At 29.1% G+C, this 20,067-nt stretch overlaps 1 protein-coding gene across 2 annotated transcripts in view; it reads right to left on the reverse strand.

The window, feature by feature from the left end:
- The window catches only part of ChAT (Choline acetyltransferase), a 72,160-nt gene that overhangs the window by 35,385 nt on the left and 16,708 nt on the right, over window positions 1-20,067 (reverse strand). The window contains exon 2 of one of the 2 annotated variants that reach the window (XM_015326070.2): window positions 11,988-12,079. The gene's annotated coding sequence lies outside the window, so the exon portion shown is untranslated. Of the gene's footprint in view, window positions 1-11,987; window positions 12,080-20,067 lie in introns of those variants that run through there. The other variant, XM_089172070.1, reaches the window with a different exon arrangement.

Below are 20,067 nucleotides of genomic sequence, written 5' to 3' on the forward strand. Positions count from 1 at the left end.
TACACACATATATATATTTATATAATCAAAGTAAAAATATGAACAGTAATAAACAATTTCAAACGTTTATTTTAATCAAAAAAGAAATTAAATTCCTTTCATTGACATCTTTAAAGTGATGTTTGATTTCTTTTTTGTTACTAGACAAAAAGATAATATATGAGTTAAGTATTAAAATAAAAGGACAAAGAAAATTATAAAAAATAAACTTATAATATAAATTTCATTGAATTAGGATTTTAGTGAAATTCTTTTAAATAAAGAAAAATTATTTAACAAGGAGTAAGAGGGAAGAAAGGGTAAGATGACCTTTGACGATGATGATGATGATGATGTCACTTCAAAATATAATAATATTATAAATTATAACAAAAAAAAAACAAACTTTAACGCGTCTATTATTCCATTTCAGTAAAGCAGCAATAGCAGCCAGCAACAGCCAGCACCTTGCAATCTCTCGTTGAAATTCCCAATGGACTTGGTTTGGTACAGCCCACCACCACATTTTCGATATGCAAACAGAAACGATAGAAAGAGATGAAAGATTCAAAACGTAGTTCACGTACGAAAAAGGGGGGCTCGGTCGTCGTCGTCGTCGTCAATACGAAGGGTGGAAACATCGTAGGCCTCGGGGATGGTACGTTTTGGTTCTGCCAGTAACAGAGAGAGGATGAAAGCAACAGAAACGTAGTGAAAGAGAGATGAAATGAGAAGAGAAGAAGAAAAGGGTGGGATCCAGGGTGTTACTAATTGGAGGGGTGACGAGGGAGGAAACCTTGTTATCTCTTAATTGCTGCTACCCTCCGCACTGTTTTGCATCGATAAGAAGTACTGGCACTCGAAATTTCCCTTCTTTCTCTCTCTCTCTCTCTCTCACACACACACACACATACACACAACTTTCATTCTATTCTTTTCTTCAATCCCAGAACGGCCATCGTTGAATTTCATGGTCTCTACGTTCTGACCTTTCCTACTTCCAATCTCCCCAGAACAAAATGTTTTCCCCTAGCCAAAGGTCACTAGGCGTGTCACGAATTGCCGTCACATAATCCTTATCTCTATTCTTTTGTACACGATATAACGGGTATATTCGTGTATATACGTTGACTTTTTTTTCTTTTTTTATGAGTTCCTATTCTTTTATAAGTTTCTTTTTATGTTTGTTATTTAAAAATATTAAAGATTAGATTCTTTATTTCTTTTTTTCTTTTTATGTTATCGTTAGACATAGAAAGACCTAGCGTTTAATATATTTTGTATTTTTATATGTTCATTTTATATATATTTATATATATATATATATTCTTTTTTTTTCTCTTATGTCAGTCACAGAGTTCATATAATCGGACTCACCGGTCCCTTGGGAACACTTTGGCGTGCGCTTTGATAAACTCGACTCGGTCTTTACGTTCACTTTCTCTCTCTCTTTCTCTCTCTCTCTCTTTCTATCTTATTCACTCATTCTCAAGGTGGTAGTCCTAACGTTACAGAAACCGGGGGGTTGGTTGGTAAGTTTTCGATGGCTCCGGGGGGTCATAAAGAGAAGGAGGAACTCGTTTACTTCTAACCAACACTACAACACCAATTCCTTCATCCCCTCCTTCATTCCCAATATCTTATACCTTTAGCATCGTTAGGGTTCCCTACGAAGAATCGTCGTCGTCGTCGTCGTCGTCGTCGTCGTCGTCTTGGTTGGGCTTGGGTGTTGAGTTGAGTTCGGTTGTTGGGTTTGGGTGTTGGTTGAAATTTCTCGCGCCAATTTCTTCCTCGTTGCTCTGCTATTCTCTGGTCTGATCAAAGTCGTCTTAAATATGCTTGAGAAAATCGTCCAAGGGAATTCTTCATCTCGTGTCTTTGGTGAGGAGAAAAAAAAAAAAAAAAAATAAGAAAATCGTTTGCTTTTGAATATATTCACCTTTTCTTTTTTTCTTTTTCTTCTTCTTCTTCTTCTTCTTCTTCTTCTTCTTCTTCTTCTTCTTCTTCTTCTTTACTTATTAGTTCTACGAGGAAGATTTTTTTTCTTTTTCTTTTTTCCTACTGGAACTCTCAGAAACTTCTCCCCTTTTTTTTTCTTTTTATTTCTTTCGTACGAATCCGTCGGATTTTTTTTCATCCTAGATTTTTTCTTATTTTTTTTCTCAAAGACTAATCGCATTGGAGATTAATAGCACGTATTCAGCGTATTCATACTAATTTTATCTTTTCGAACGTTCATTTTCCAACCAGGGCATCCTCATCTTCGTTTTAGTTGTTCAATGAAACACCTTAGTTGGAATTTTAAATTGATTCGTATTGTTATTATTTCTGTGACGAATTTATTTATTCTTCTTCATTTTTTTTCTTTTTTGTTATCTAATTTATCACATATTAATGTAATTTTGTCTTTAAAATTTCTTTTCTTTTTTGTAAATCAACTTAAATGTTTAATCATACTTTCTCATCGATTTGTCTTCGATTCGTTATTATTAATGTAACGAAATGATTTCTTTATTTTTATTTTTTTTTTATTCATTTCCACGCTAGTCGCGAAAATAATGACGTTTACTGCATCTAATGAGGAAAGTTGTGCCTGGGATAGGAAAAAAAAAGCAAAAATAAAAAGAAAAGAGTGAGAGAGAGAGAAGGAGAAACGGGAGAGGAAAGAAACGAACGTTGTTTCCCAGTGCTGTTCTGAGCAAACACCGGCAAATCGAACAAATTGGCAAACAGTTGGCGATGCGCAACCGTGCGAAGCAATTACGGATTTTGCGTGAACGCCATGTCGCACAAACTCTTTGTGGGAGGGCGAATAGAAAGAGAAAGAAAGAGAGGGAGAGAGAGAGAGAGAGAGAGAATGAGAAAGAGTTTTACTCTGGTTAAGTCATTGGCGTAGAACAAAGTTAGCAACGAAAATTTGTTTAACATTCTAATTATTTATACATATTTATAAAGTTTTTTTTTTATATATATTCATTTATTAACATCTACGATTGACGTAGAACAAAGATAGAAACGAAAATTTGTTAACGTTCTAAATACTAATACATGATTTCAATCATTTTCTTATTACATATTGACTCATTTATTCATCTACGATTGTTATAATTGAGTAATTTAATAATTTTCTTTTTAAATTATGTACTATTTCTTATATAGATTTATTCATTAACACTTTGTTAGATCTAACAAATGGAAACATTAAATACATAACTTAAAACTTGTTTCATTTTAATATTTTATTTTATTTATAAGTATTCAATATTTATACCAATAGTTTTGTATTTTAAATTTTCTTTATACATTCTTTGTTAAGATCTCGATACAATTATCATTCTTGATGGAAAATAAAATTTTAATTCAATTGAAAAAAGAAGTAATAGAACAGGTTAGTTTGGAAAGTTAAGATATGATTTATGAATATTTTTGAATGAAAATTGAAATGTCTACGCCAATGATAGTAGCGGAGAGTTTGAACCTGCGACTCGAACCCGAAAGCGAATGGTGGTGATGGTGGTGGTGGTGGTGTTGGTGTACGGTAATTGGAGAGTACAACGCTGGGGAACCACACTTGCGTTTCTAATGAGGCGACCGAGAACTTGACCCCCGCGGATAAGAGAATACCTATCGTACTTCCCTATTCAGGATTCAGATAAATAATTTTTAAATAATAAAATTAAATCACTGAAAAACGGATTGAGATACATTAAAAGAAAAAAAAAATAAACAAGAAATTCGATAAACGAATATACTTTACTAAAATAAAATCTCGTTGTTCATTGATTTTTATCAAAGCAAACTTTGATCCCTGACCAATCAGAATAATGTACATTAGTAAATGGTAATGTTAGGTAATTATTACGAGAACGAATTTGTCCCTCGTCTGTAGGGTGGGAATGGGGGTTGAATGGTATTTGAGCGAGTAATACTTTACTTTAATTTAATAGCGTGCATATACGGGTTTGTTTGTGTGTGAGTGTTTTTGTTTTTGTTTTTTTTTATTTTCGTAATCAAATTACGTTAAACCCATTTCGGTTCGGACACATCTTAGAAACCCTATATACTTTTGTAAAACTTGAAGGAAGTACTGTAATTCGACGAGCAATTAGACAGAACGGATGAGAATGAGTTGGTATTGGTTCGGGTTCGAGTAAGAGGGAGAGAGGGTATATCTTTTAGGGGATTCCAAAGCAACCCTTCAATTATTCTACCGTACGTTTTTATACTGGCAGGTTTACCTTACGCCATTAGCAACTCGATATTTTCGGGAATGAAAATAGAAGTAAATTATTTCTCCTATCATATTATTTACTTCTATACAAATAATTCTATAATTTAGATATTTATATATTTTTTGTATCTTTTAATTTACAGTTAATGAAAATTAATATAAAAAAAAAATAAAAATAAAATTATTAAGGTGTTTATTAGAAGAAGAAATTATTTGAGAAAAAAGTTAAATACTTTATCAGTGAACTGAATATTGTTCTAAATTATTTTTTTTCGTTCAATTTATTTTCTATATTTTTTTGTTCACAGATAATGAAGATCGAAAAGAGAAAAAAGATAAAAGAAGATTAAATAATTGATGCAAAAAATAAAAATAAAAATACTGAAATAAGTCAGCATGGTGTATTTGATAAATTAAACAAAAATGATTGATATGTTTTACAGAAGAAAGTTAATGCTATGTGTCGTTTGCTTGTAGGTTATGAAAGATCAAAATAAAAACTAGAAAGAAAGAAGATTAAAATAATCGATGTGTAACGATTATTGAAATAAAAATAAAAAATAATTAAAATATAAAAGTGAAGAAGTAAAAAGAAAAAAAAGAAAAAAAAATAACTAAAATAAGTTATCACAGCTGGTCTATAAAAAGTGATCCCATTGGTTGTCGCCGTTAGTTCGACTCGGTTATTTGCAAAGCATCCTCTCTCAGGGCCAACTTCAGAAGTTTACGCTTAATCACGAAATGGACTGGGATTGGAAACGGCAAACTCGCTTCTATTTCTCTCTCCCCCCGTTTGTTGGTATCTACGAGTAGTTAGCAAGCAGAGAAAGAGAGAGAGAGAGAAAATTTATGGTGGGAGAGGAGAAGGAGAGTTTAGTTAGCGACACTCGCTTTAGTCCATTCACTTTGAAGTCATGCCGAGCAACACACGGTGAACTGTGTTCCTCTTCTAACATATTCACAGTATCTCATCTTCCCTTGATCATGCTTATTAACCTAAGTGTAGGAAGAACACGACTGACGAAATACGATTGGTCGAATTTTCGTTCAAAACCAAATTTTATGCTTTTTTCTGAATCGTGAGATGAATAAGGGGAATAGGGTAGGGGAGTGTTCGTTAACTAACAAATACGATTCAACTAAACTTTTCAATACTTAACGTTTCTTTTACGTGTTAAACGTATGGGTTCTCTTTATGGTGTTATCCTCTTTAATCGCATCCTCTTGGCTTCTCTATATAAAAGAGAAAGAAAGAGAGAGAGAGAGAGAGAGAGAGAGAGAGAGAGAGAGAGAGAAGTTCGTGATCAAATTTATATACTGGGTGTAATATTTATATTGAAAATTATTTTCTATCTATTGATATTATCGAACAAATTTTTTTCGATTAATTTTCTTTTTAATTTTATTATTTCTATGTCTTACAAAAAATATTTCAATATGCGCGTATATGTTTTTTTTTTTTTAATGTGCGTATTAATGTTAAGATAATTAGTACTATTTTTATATTTAATTTCCTCTTGGCATTTATGCGTTTAAAAAAATATTCAACGGTCCTTGTGTAAATTCAGGTAGAGAGGGAGAGAGATGGAGGGGGTAATAAAAAAAGGGTTAAAAGAGAAATACTTTTAGCACGTACGAATTCGTCCGTTGGAATAAATTTCTAGAAGAACTCGTAATGGACATTTTATGGCTCACTTTATTGTACACGAAGGCAACTACTTAACTTGGTTGAAGTTTGTTGGACCATGTAAGGTACGATGTTATTGATCGACGACGAAATTTCACGAAATAAGGATCAAATTTAGTTGTTCGATTAATTTATCACACGTACCTTCTCAATATAGAACTTCAACCCAATTCAATTATCTCATTTTTAAAGCAAATAATATCCAGTTAAAAAATGAAAAAAAAAATCGTTGCAGGTTGATTATCATGAAATAAAAATTGTTGGATAGATATTAAAAAAAAAAAAAGAAAAATCAACAAGAAAAGAAAGGGAAATTAAGAAAGATAAATTAGTTGTAAAAGTGAAAATATGAGAGAACAAAAGAAAGAAAAAAAAGAAGAAAGGAAGTAAATATCAAAGGAAATTCGGAATGATATAGAAAATAATAAATAAGAGAGGGCAAACATAGTGTTTCCTGTAGGTATATAATAGATCGAATGTTCGGGATGGCAGATGGCACGTGACTCATACATAAAACCTGGCCCGCAAGGAACCCTCCGGGCCAGAAACGATTCGTAAATAAATTAGCTCGCTATCGGAACTCGAGATAACGCGTTATTTATGGACCGCTCGTGACGGTGCACCCTTTCCACTAACCTAAGCTACTAAAGTTAAAGAAGAATGAAGAAAAGAATAAGCTAAGATAGTAACAGGTGTAATAGTAATAGTAGTAGTAAAAATAATAGTAATAGAAATAAGCAACAGTTAAAAAAAAAGGAAAGAAAAAGAAAAAAAAAGGAGCAATCCAGCAGCAATCAGAACAACATACGAGTAGTAGCAAGCACTTTGAGAAGAGTTAGGCTATCGTGGTTGCTCCGTTTAATGGGATATAGGAAGGGCTAGAATACCATGAGCTTGTCCAGGTGGAATAAGCGAAGCCGCAGCTTACCACGTTCAACGCCTTTGACCTAAGCCGATTTTCTATTGATGTATATAATACCATATGCGTGTGTATATATAAAGTTTAACTTAGTATACGTGCTTATATCTATGATGGGATATATTTAAAGGTAACGTAATCTTTAGAAAATATATTTAAGTATTATTCAATGAACTGTTAAATACTACGTTTAACACTTTAACAAGGTTCAATAATTTTAACTTCAATGTACGACAGATTAAACGAATATTCGCGCGTATAGTATTCTTTATCGATTTTAAACAATTAATTATTCTCTTTTTAATGCAATGTGTTTCAGTTTAATAATTCGAATATATTACATATATATGAAATGTAGAAAATTTCATATTAAATGTAAATATCGTATTATTTTAAATTGGTAATTGAAGAATGGGTGTAGGAATATTTCAGTCAATTTCTATATACGTGGGAAAAAATTAAAGAAAATTAATCGATTAACTAGATCAATAATCTCGATAGAAAATTTTTGCTGTCAAAAATTATATGACTTAAGCCATCAAATCTTGAAATTAAGTTTTTTGTTACATTTTAAATAAAAATATCGATTATCACCTTGAAGTAACTTTTTTGACTACTTTTTTAGACAGATACGGGTAACTTAGGAAAGTTCGTTAATTGATAGCAGGGCGTGGTGTGTACACCTGATTTGCTGATCGATACCATGAGAACTACCAACGTATTCTAAGTTACAGTTTTCGTTGTTCTTCATTCTTTTTTTAAATTTAGGTAACAACTAATTAGTTTAGGTAACAAACGTTTTTTAAAATTAGGTAAACAAAATAAAAATGATCGATAGAACAAAATTGAATTTTGTTTAATATTTCTTATAATCATTTATTATGCTATTGTTTTTTTTCGATAATAATTACATTATTTTTTTACACTCTTTACTTCTTGTACTTTTACTTCTACTACTTAATAACACCCTGTAATTTATTCTTTATTTCAAATTAGATAAAAAAAAAGTAATTAACAAATTGATTGATGGAACAAACATAAAGCAAAAATAATAATTACCTGTTATAATCATTTAAAATAACTTTTTTTTCGTTAATAATTACATTATCTTTTTTCAATTTAGATAAAGCAGAATGATTGACAAAGCAAGATAAGTACAAAAGGGCTAATAATTCAGAAAAAAAAAATAAAAAGAAAGAAAGGCAGTAGGAAAGAAGGATGAAAAAAGAAGAAAAAAATCAAAGGCGTCACGTTGGATGGTTCTACACTAGGTTCTTAAAATAAGACCGAAAATCCAATATAAAAGCAATATCTGAAGTGACACGGTGAACACCACGACGGAGTTCGTCTTTCGCCCTATCAACTGTACTTTCTCTTTCTCCTTTTTTTTTTTTATCCACTTTACTTACATCTCTATCTCTTTTTTTCTCTCTCTCTCTTTATCTTTATCTTTCTTTCTTTTTTTTTTACCATTATACACATCTATAACACTCCTTTCTTCCGTTTAGGAGACTTCCAAGTCGCCCTCGATTCGAAGAAGCAATTTTCTTATGGACGTCTGCAACACTTCGTCTTTTTCGCTTTTACTTCTTACACGCGTATATACAAACACATACACACACATACACACATAGATATTTCTTATATGTATTTATAAGACATTTATGGTGATATGATTTACGAGCTTCTTTTTTATCACATTAACAAGCCCGTTAATTTACTCTTCTTTTCTTTTTTTTTTTTATATATGTCTCGTTTATTTTACACCTGATTACCTGGTCGTATTAACCATTTGTATGTTAATTAATTATTACTATTTATTATATATTTTTTTTTGTTCTTCTTATTTTTGCAATCGATGCACGAGATTCGTTTTCATTAATCTTTTTATTTTTTGCACATTAGTTTTGTTTTATTAATTAATTTCTTACAAGTAAATTGTATTTACTTTCGTTCAAATACTATTAAGAAATAATTGTCTTTATTTTTTTTTATCGTTGATTCTTTTATCTTCGATATATCATACACGTTCGATAATAGTTACCATCGAGTATGCTAAATTCTCATACTTCTCACGTATTTTTAGAAAACTGTGTCGTTATCGTATACAACTAAAGAACAATCTTTACTTATAATCTTACGTTTATCTGTTTTTTTTTTTTTTGCATTCCTCTTGTTAGTAACTTGAACTAGATTTGATAAAACTAAAGATGGAAGTTTTTTTTTCTTTTGTACAAAAATATGTTTTAGATATTTTTAATACAATTTAGAATTATTATCGAATTTTCATTTTCGACGTTTCTACGATAATCTTGGTCAATGTATGAGTCTGTCTATGATAATATTTTTTTATTGTTTATTAACAAATGAATCTACGATAATGTTAATTAATGTAGAAAGAGTATGAAATACTGAAAGTAGAAATCTACGAAGAAGTTAATAAACGTATTCGTAGTATTAAAGTTGAGTTAGTAATGTTCCTATATATTTCAGTTTAGTAGAAAGTTTTGCGGGTTTCTTCATTCTCGTTTGCTAAAGTTTTGGGAAAGGATCATCACTTGTGTTTCCGGTTAACTTTTAGCTTCTTCCTTTATTTTTTTTTTTTTTTTTTTTTTTTATACGGGATGAGAAATACTTTTTTCCTGACAGATCTCTACGCTTTTCCATCATTCGCAGGAAGACTACGAAACTTACGAACTTATCCCAAGAGAATTTATCACCATAATTTCTTTTTGTTTCCTCTCGCCCTACTTTTTTTTTTTTTTTTTAGATCAAATTTTGTAAAAGTTATAATGCATCCTTATCGAGAAATGAAAATGGATACGTTAACTTTATTCTATAGAACTTGGAAATTACTACGAATAAAAATTTCAAGTTGACACGTACGAGAATTTTCTTTTTGTTTAGCTACTATTTCTGCAACCAATAGATTTTTAGTATTGCAAATTTTGTAGTTTTAGAAAATCATGTATTATATTATAATAGTTTAAACAATTATTCATTTTCTTTTTTCTTTTTTGTATTACACGATTTATTTGAATATTTATTTTTTTCAAAGTGAAAGATCTTATTAGTTTGAAAAAATCCTGTATTATATTATAATAGTTTAATAAATTATTTATTTTACTTTTCTTCTTTTTTTTTATTTTCTTATTACTCGATTTATTTGAATATTTTTTTTTTTTATACAAAGTAAAAGAGATCTTATAAAATATTTATATAATTATTTATAAAGAAATTATAGAAATATTCATTTTTTTTATTTCTGTTATTACTCGAATAATTTGAATATTTTTTTTTTTTACAAAGTAAAACAGATCTTATAAAATATTTATATAATTATTTGTAAAAAAAATTATACAAATATTTATATTATATTTATTTTTCATTTTTTTTTCTTTTTTGTATTATTCGATATTTGAATATATTTTTTTTTTACAAAGTAAAAAATCTTATTATTTCCACGCTGTGATATTTTCGTGTATCTAGTTAAAAATTTCTTTTTACCTATCTTTGTCTTTCTCTATTTTTTTTCTATCTTTACATTTTCAGTATTGTTAACTTGCTTGCTTGCTTTTATCTTCTTTGGCTCGCATCACTGTCGCTTTGGTAACGAGATTTTATCCAACGCTGACTACGTGTCATTTACATATATCGCCTGAAGGCGGATTTTCTACAGCTTTTTCTATCTCCTCCTCCTCACACACACACACACACACACATACACACACACACACACACACACACACGCACACGCACACGCACACACGCACGCACGCACGCACGCACACACGCACGAACGCACGCACGCACAAACGCATACGCACATTTCCTTTAGGCGAATTCAAGGGTGCGACCACGATGGGCGGCCGATTTACATTTACAAGCAAAACCTTCGACAAAAAAAAATTTAACTGAAACCAAAAATAATACACAAAAAGTATATGCACTAAAAATAAGAGAACCAAGTTTACGAGAAACCGATTTTTTTTCTTTTTTTCTTTTTAACTTTATACAGTTAAAGGAGGTCATACACTATGCGGACACTACCACTCAATATTCAACAATTTTCAAGAAAATTAAAGAAGAAGTTTCACAAACATTCTTGCATATTAATTCGTTTCACGTTACTTGAAAACAAAACTTTCGTTGGGTTGAAAAATTCGGAAACTAATAATACGATGATGAGTTGAAAGGTTTTAAACTTAATATGAGCATGGTTGAAAAGTTCTGAGCCTATCATAAGCAGGGTTGAAAAGTTTTGAACTTACTACCAGTATATGGTTGAAAAGTTCTAAGCCTATCACGAGCAGAGTTGAAATATTTTGAGCTTACTAAACAACGATTGGTTGATGTTTTGAGCTTAATACTATGTAGACAATCATATTACGATTAAATAATTATAGAATAAATGTTTAAGGTGTTTATGAAGAATTGAGTCAATGTATTAGGTCAATAAGTATGAAACATCGGATTATTCTTAATATTTTTAGTTTAAAATTAGACATTTCACATTTCATTTTTAATGACCTAATATGAATATAAAAAAATATTTAATTAATGCACGAGTCTAGGAACATATTTTTAATGAATGCATGAGAGTTCTAGGTAAACATTTCGTTAATCATTCAATTCAATGTATGCGTATAGGAAATATTATATCCACGTATTATAATGATAATATAGACAAATCGTAATCGTTAATTATGACTGAAATGAAATATTGTATAACGTTATTATTATTATTATTATTATTATTATTATTATTATTATTATTATTATTATTATGAAAAGCGTCATAAGTAATTAATATTTATAATAACACAATAATAATATTAATAATAATACTTTAATCAGGTATATTTGATAATTGATATTGACATTGTTCGTAATTATTATCAATTATCTCTGACAATAGAATGTTATCACTATTATTATTATTATTATTATTATTAAATTATTTATACGTTGTTATTATATATTATTTATACATTAATGTTAATTTTTATTTTTGTTATTATTGTATATCCACGTTGCTTTTTTATTTTATTCGAAGAATTGGAAAAAAAGAAACGGGATAGAAAAAAGAGACAGACGCGAGGAAGTATGAACGATTGATCGATAAGGGATATAAGGGATAAGGGATAAAGAAACAAAGTGAGACGACTTACCGTGGCTGGACTAGACGAGCTGTCCCTAGAGAGACTACCGAGAGTCACCAATAAACGACGCGGGGCCCCCAACACCGACTCTCGCCATCCCTCTGTAAAAAGTAAACAAAAAAAACACAAACGAACAAGAAGTATTATTGTATACTATAATAAGAATAAGAAGATAAATAACTTAAGAGAAAATTGCATTAAAATAATGCAATATATATATAATAATATATCAGGATGAAAATAATTTATAATATTTCTTTCATATTGTTTAAATTTTTCTACTTTTCTTTTTTATTTTATTATTTTCAGCTATATTAATAATTTCTTTCAATATTAAATTTCTATTCCTTTTATTTTTTTTTCTCTGCATGCAGATAATGTAAAATAAGGATAGTATACCACGACGATATAATTTGCAATATCTTTCATATTATTTTAAGATTTTGTTTTTTTTTATTTTTATTTTTTATTTTATTCTTAAATAAATTGATAATTGTTGTCATATTAAATTTAAATTCCTTTTTTTTGGTTGGTATGCAGATAATAGAGAACGTTGAAACATCATGGAAGATATAAAAATATGATAACTAGCTACAAGATACTAACATTTAAATTCTTTCGTTAACCAACGACTCACATAATGGGGGTCAACGATTTCGAGGTATGGGAAAAAAATTTATGAATTTCATTGCAAAATCTTTCACGTTGTTGGTAAATCAAATGAAATTGCGCAAAATATATGAGGAAACATTAATTATATATAATATTTATTTTTTTTAATCATATACTCGTAATATATATATATAAATTTCAATCATTTATTTTTGTTCTTATAAGCTTTGGAATAAATTAAAATAATATTTTTAAGCATACTCATAATAATATAATATATATTCTCTATATATATATAAATTTCAATCATTTACTTTTTAGATGGGAAGAATTGATGGAAAAAAAATTGAAATGTTATTTTATATTCTTCGAACTTTTAACTTAAAAGAAAAGAAGTTAAATGTCCTAAGATCGTAAAGCATAATACGAGTAGGCGTATAAGAAGAAGTAAGGTTACGACAGGCCACAGGGGAGTTTCATATTGCTGGATTAAGTGTTAAACTTCCATCTTCGACTTCTACAACTATCCCTATCTCTTTCTTTCTCTCTATCTCTTTCTTTCTGACACCCTCTCGATCGTTATCTTCTATCCTTCTCACTTTATCTAACCGTTCGCGTCTTAAACCAACTAAGTTATGGGTGAGACTTTCATTAAACGGCTTGATGACGGATCGTTTTGTCTCTTTGATATTAACGACGTCTGCCGAAAGCACCAAATTTTGTCCAATATTAAGGAACAATTTAATCCCCCTTTGCTTTACAGGATTTCATCTTATATATATATATATATATATATATATAAACGATTTACGTGTTTGATTATTATTTTCAATAATTATATTTTAACGATTGAATGCCATTTAAGTGGCGTACTATTCAAAATATTATCAAGATCTATTACAGTGGTGTACTTTTAAAAATAATATTCATGAAAGCCATTGTAGTGTCGTATCATTTAAAATAAAATCCACTATAGTGGCATACTATTCAAAATAATATTCACGAAAATTACTACGGAGTGGTATATTGTTAAAAATAATATTCACAATGATCCACTATAGCAGTGTGCAGTTTCTAAAATATTCATAATGAAATTATAAAATATATTTTGTTAAATTTATTATATTCTGTAATAAATATAATTGATCAGTTTTAAATCAAGCACGCGTGAAATGCTGTCCAAGAGAAATGACTTTATAAAGATAAATATTAAGACCTATAATGGTAAATATTAAAAATAGGAGCAAGGTGGGGGAAAGAAAAATTGTAAGTCATGACATAACGGATAAAATATGAATATTGTTGAATAGGATGAATAAATGTATGTACTTGTATGTGTGTGCTAGTAAGTATAAAAACGTTTATGTGTTAGGAATAATAACGTTACAATACATCTCTGGAACAGGCTCGTTGCGTGGCCACTAACCAACCTCCGAATTAATAAATCTCAATTACGTAAGTTAATATAGGAAGGGGTAATTCTGTCCCCTAGTCTTTGTCAGGAATTCCGAGGGTGAAGGTATCTCTATCGGTCATTGTTACCGAACCCTGGCTACGATAAGACAATGTAAATGAAGTTACATTGTTATTTCATTTGTTATTAACGAACAATTTGTTTACTTTATTTCTAACATTCATTTATTATTTACATATATAGGTATATATGTTTTATTAGTATTTATCAATTTATTAAAGTTTTATTATAATTCGAGAAAAAATAATATTATTATTAAGTTAGAAATTTTTATTTATTTAATATTAAGTAATATTGATGAATATTCATGATTTACTCGTTATGTCGTATAAAAATAAAAATGAATAATAATAAAAAAAAACATTTGTTTTGATAAAACCATGACATCTTTAGAATTACCAACGTGTCGTATATACACACATATCAAACGTTGCGAAAATGGATTATGTGCTTGTGTGTGTGTTTGTGTGTATGTATTTATGTACTGAATACAGATGCGTGTCCTTTCTCTCGTTTGCGCGTCGAATTAAAGCGAAATAAATCATAAATATTAAACGAGGCTTTCAGTCGTAGGATTACAGGGGTCGTAGCCCTCTGTACTCCTACTTCACCCCTCTGATCCCTCTCCCGTTTCTCCCGGAAATGATAGAGGAGCCCTTCCTTCCTACCTCAGGGAGATTACCCAAAGAATTTCAATGACAATGGAACCTAACGGAGACATCTTTCCGACATTCCGTCTATTATTATTGACCATTCTTCGAATTTTCCTTTTTAATAGAATCAAACTGTTCCAACTTGTTCAACAAGTTGGATAATGTACAAAAAAAAAGAAAAAGAAAAAGAAAATAGAAAAATTATACCTCTTTGAATTTACTCATTAAATACAAGGTTGCTCGCGGTTCGCATAACTTTGCAATTGTTTTAATTAGGGAAAACATGGTATTTAATATTGACGTTGCGAGGCCAACATGCAATAAGAAACCATGCGAAATAATTGATTATGCTGCATATGATGCGGTCTAACGACGATTACGTGCAATATCGTTTCGCGAGTCGAGATTCTCTAACAACAAGCCCGCAGTCTTAATTACGAAATCAGTACTTTCTAAACTCTTATTCTATGTCGAGTGGAATCATTCGAGCGAGACTTGAATAGAGAAGGGCTAATCTTCCTTTTCTAGTTCTCTCATTCTCATTCTTTCTTACACGCATACAAACATACGTTTTGATCATCGATATAAATTCATTGGAACGAATGAATTTGTTTTATGAGATTAATGGAAGAGAATAAAATCAAAATATAAAATTTAGTTCAATTCATTCATTCATTCATTCATTTAAGTTTTTTATCCTTATTTTTTATTCACGTAGTATTATTAAATGAAAAAATAAAAAAGATAATCAAGAAAAATGTGCAAAAGTTTTTTGAACGATCTATTAGCCAATTTGTAACTTCGTAATCTAATTTAAAATAAGTTTAACGCGGTGAAACGAGATCAATTACTTTTTGATCTTTTCAATAAGATTTTAATATTTTTTAAGTTGTGTCTTCAATAAATTTATAATCTATGGATTGTGGTTAAATCCTTATATTCATTTATTTAATTAATTTTAACTTAATATTTTTAATATATTATTTATAATTTATTTCATATTCCAACCAATCGGATATTAAACAATATACCTTATTTTATTCAGAAATTAATATTGTAAATACATTTTATCCGTTTTCACAAATTATAGGATTCTTACAAATTATCGCATCATTACAAATTACACAATGCAATTCATTTGATCAGCATCGTGTTACGTTTAGCGTTAAAAAGATAAAAGAGCATTTTTTTAAATGATATAATGACGTAATCCATTTGAACGCTTTTAAAAAGATAAAAATCCTTTTCTGGAAGAATTCGTACGTTCAAGCAGATTCGTACGGTTGTAAGGGAAGAAGAATGAAAGAAAGGGGCGAAAAAAAGGGCGAAAGAAACGTAGAAAGAAAAAGGAAGAAGTAATAGAAGACGAAGAAAAAGAAGAAGAGAAAGAAGAAGAAAAAGGTTCGATGGTCGTTCGTAGAAAATCCTCATTTCGAATCCCGTAGGAACGAAATGGCTTGATTAACTGACGACGCGTCGTTACTGCGGCCAAGGTTCTACCACTCTCTCTTGTACTTCGGGAGTATTGCCCTATAGGGCTCTAAGCAATGTTCGTGTGTTTGAGAGAGGGTGCCTCAAGGCAAAAAGAAAATGGAAAGGGGCGTACCAAGCAAGCTTTGCTCCTTTATTCGACTTTGCGCGATCACGTCCGCGGTTTTCTTTCCCCTTTTTTTTCTTTACCTTTCCCTTTTCTCCTTTTTTGTCTCTTTTTTTTTCTTCTTTACGCCCGATAAAAAAGGCCCTTTGCCTTCCTTATTTCTTATAATAATTTTTTTTTCCTTTTTCTTTTTCTTCTTCTAATCTTTTGTACCTAAAGGAAAAACGCATTTAATTTTTTAAAGAGATGAAGGTAAGTGTATTAAGTTTGTGATTGCAATTTTTGTTAATACAAGATGATCGGAAATAATATTTATTTTTTTTAAATATTATTTCAAATATATATATTTTTTAATATTTATTTAATAATAATTTATTAATTTATTAATTATTAAAAGTGAAATAACGAATTTGATGTCCTATAATAAATTTGTTTAATTATCTTTCAGTTTAAGAATTTATTTTACTTTATTTGTATTTTTTTTCTCTATAAAATAAACAAAAAACATGACGTTATGAAAAAAAATGTTTTCAAAAGAGAACATTTCTTGCGTATTTTTCCTTCTTTTTTCTTTTTTTTCTGTTCCTTTATGCTCGACTAAATTCTTTAAGTGTGGATATTTCGCAAGCATATGGGGGAAACGCTAATACCATTTTATGACCAGGCTGATAGCCGTAACGCAACATGGTGCCCCATAGTAAACCTCATCATCTTCGTGGTAGTTGAGAGAAAGGCAAAAAAGGAGTGGGTAGTTTAAGAGGGTGAGGTTAAGAATGGAAGAGATAGAGAGGTGTTATTGGGGATCGGAGGGAGGGATGTTTCATTGCAAGATAGAGAAAGATAATATAAAAATAACCATACTCCCAGATGATGGTGTTTGATACGACTTTGTTGTTCTATGTGTTTGGCGAATCGTCTTACGTTATTCATAAGAAGGGAAAACTTTGAAACTTCTTGGGCGTATCCTACGATCATGTTTAAATCTTTTAGATATTTAAATGATCAAGAAAAAAATACTTGTTTTTTTTTTTATCTTATAAAACATTTTTTCGACACTTATTATTTAAACAAATAAATAAAATTTATTTTAAATATATTATTATTTGATCTTACATTTTTTCATTTATTAAATTAATCAATTTTATTTAACATTTATTTCAATATATTTTTATTTATATTATATTCTGTAATATTAAAATATTAAAACATCATTTTTACCATGCTAATTAAATTTATTCTTTATAATAATAATAATAATAATAATAATAATAATAATAATAATAATAATAACAATAATTCGAACTAATTCATTAAAAGAAAGCAAATTCCTGTAAATATTTATACTTCTATTAATATTGTATTATTAAAATATGAAGAGATCACTTTTGCTACACTAACAAGAATCATTCCTTATAATAATAATATTAATAATAATAATATTAATAATAATAATAATTAATAATAATAATAATAATAATAATAATAATAATAATAATAATAATAATAATAATAATAATAATAATAATAATAATAATAATAATAATAATAAAGAAGAGTAATTTTCCGAGTAGTTTTCCTAGTATTCATCACTGTGATTATGCTAATAAGATTTATTTCTCATAATAATAATAATAATAATAATAATAATAATAATAATAATAATAATAATAATAATAATAATAATAATAATAATAATAATAATAATAATAATAATAATAAGTTAGCGTAATTAACCGAGTATTTTGTTAATAATAATTTATCATGGTTCGTTTATTATTCTCATAAGAATGAACTCAAGCATGGAAAACAACGATAAATTACTTAGACGCAAATCGTTCAGGAAGCGTCAAACGAGCGCACTTCCGGTTCGCGGGTTAAAGCGTTTCCTGTACCTTCGAGAGTCGTCAACCCTTTTTTGCTCTATGAGTGTGAGTAGAGAAAGAAAAGTATAGGGGGTGGCAGGGAAGGTTTAGAAGATGAGGGGGTGAAGGTGGAGGGCGTTACGAATGGTAAAGGGCAACAATGCCACGAGCAAGCACTCGAACGTTAGCCTTTGTCTGAACAATTCTTTCTTTCTTTTTCTTTTTGCTATTTCCTTTTGCGTGCGTACCTTTTGCATCCCTTTACTACTCCTTGAAGGGTGCAGTCTATCCCAACCTTTGCAACGTTCGCAATATCTAGGATTTCTTTACCTTTTCACTTACCAACAACGTTCATATATTTTTATTATAATGATGTGTGGGTGTGTGTGTTTGAGTGTAAACATTGAACGAGTTTGTTAACGCTCGATTATTTTCACGAAACGTTGAAAATACGATAACTCCTATGAGTTTTCACCTCTGACCTATTTTTCAAATCTTACGTTTAAAGTTTAAATTATTTATTCAAAAAAATAACGAATACAATTTTTTTTTCATATTCATATTTATAAATAAATAAATCGTGTAATATTTATATAAAATGATAATTTATAGTTTTAATGATTTTAATTTAGGATAGTTATTATAAAAATTCTTTTTTTTTCAATTTTAAAAATTATTAACAATATCGTTTTTATTATAACAATATTGTTTTTACGTTAAAATAAATAAAGGGTAATTTTCTGTTGGTGCATGTTGGTTTCATGTCTCTACAATTTTTCCTTCAGAAGATATTCATTTAAATTTATTTACATTTATCATTCGTAAAGAAAACTGATCGTAGTAATAGTAGTAGTAGTAGTAGTAGTAGTAGTAGTAGTAATTGTGAGTAAATTTTTGGAATTTATATAGGCCATTGACCAATTATGAATGAAATTATGTAGGTCAGTGGATCAACGTAAACACGTTCCATTTACATAGAAATATCTCAGGAACTAAAAATCCTAGAAAATTGATTCATACATCATTTTAAAAGGTAAACTTTATTCTATTTACTTAACATATTGTTAATAATTAACTAACAATTTTGTATAAACAATTTAATATAAAAATATATGCACTAACCTAATTCATTTTATTTTGGTCAAAAATTAAATTCAAATTATATGTTTGATTTATAAAATGGTATAAATAACTAAATAATTAATATAGTTAATATATAATTTATACATGTGTTTGTTTATCAAATTAACAATACGGGACTTTTATTTATATGGAAATATCTCCAATACTAAAAATCGTAAAAACCTGAGCTAAACATTATTTTCAATCACATAATTTTCTCAACTTATTCAACAAATTATTAACAATTTGTTATAGATAATTTATTATAAACAAATTAATACTACCAAAATTCATCTTATTCTTTTAAAAAAAAAATCAAATTACGATTGAAGTGAAATATATAAAATTGCATAAATTAATAAATAATTTAATAAACGAATTACTATATACGAGTATATTATGCCACATTGATTGATACAAGGTACTCGTCTTATTAACTCACAAATTTTTTTATACTTCGTCTACAAAAGATGATAACAAAAAGAATATACCTGAGAGATAGAAAAAAAAACAAGAAAAGAATGACGAAGCATATATATATACACATATATGTGTGTGTGTCGTTTGGAGGGACGATTTCGTCGTTTCACCGGCTCATTTTTCCAAGACGATGTACCAATTTCTTTTCTCCTCTGTCTTTCACCCTAGCCATGCTAGCCCAAAGACACGATCTCATTTTATCTTTTCGACCCCTTACACGATCCACGTTTGTTACAAGCTCTCCTACTCACCAGCCCTTTTCTCCAACCATGCCTCCCCTCCTCCCTTC

Source organism: Polistes dominula, unplaced genomic scaffold (genome assembly GCF_049000335.1).
Source record: "Polistes dominula isolate Pdom_NZ unplaced genomic scaffold, Pdom_raw_medaka contig_73, whole genome shotgun sequence".
NCBI lineage: Eukaryota > Metazoa > Arthropoda > Insecta > Hymenoptera > Vespidae > Polistes > Polistes dominula.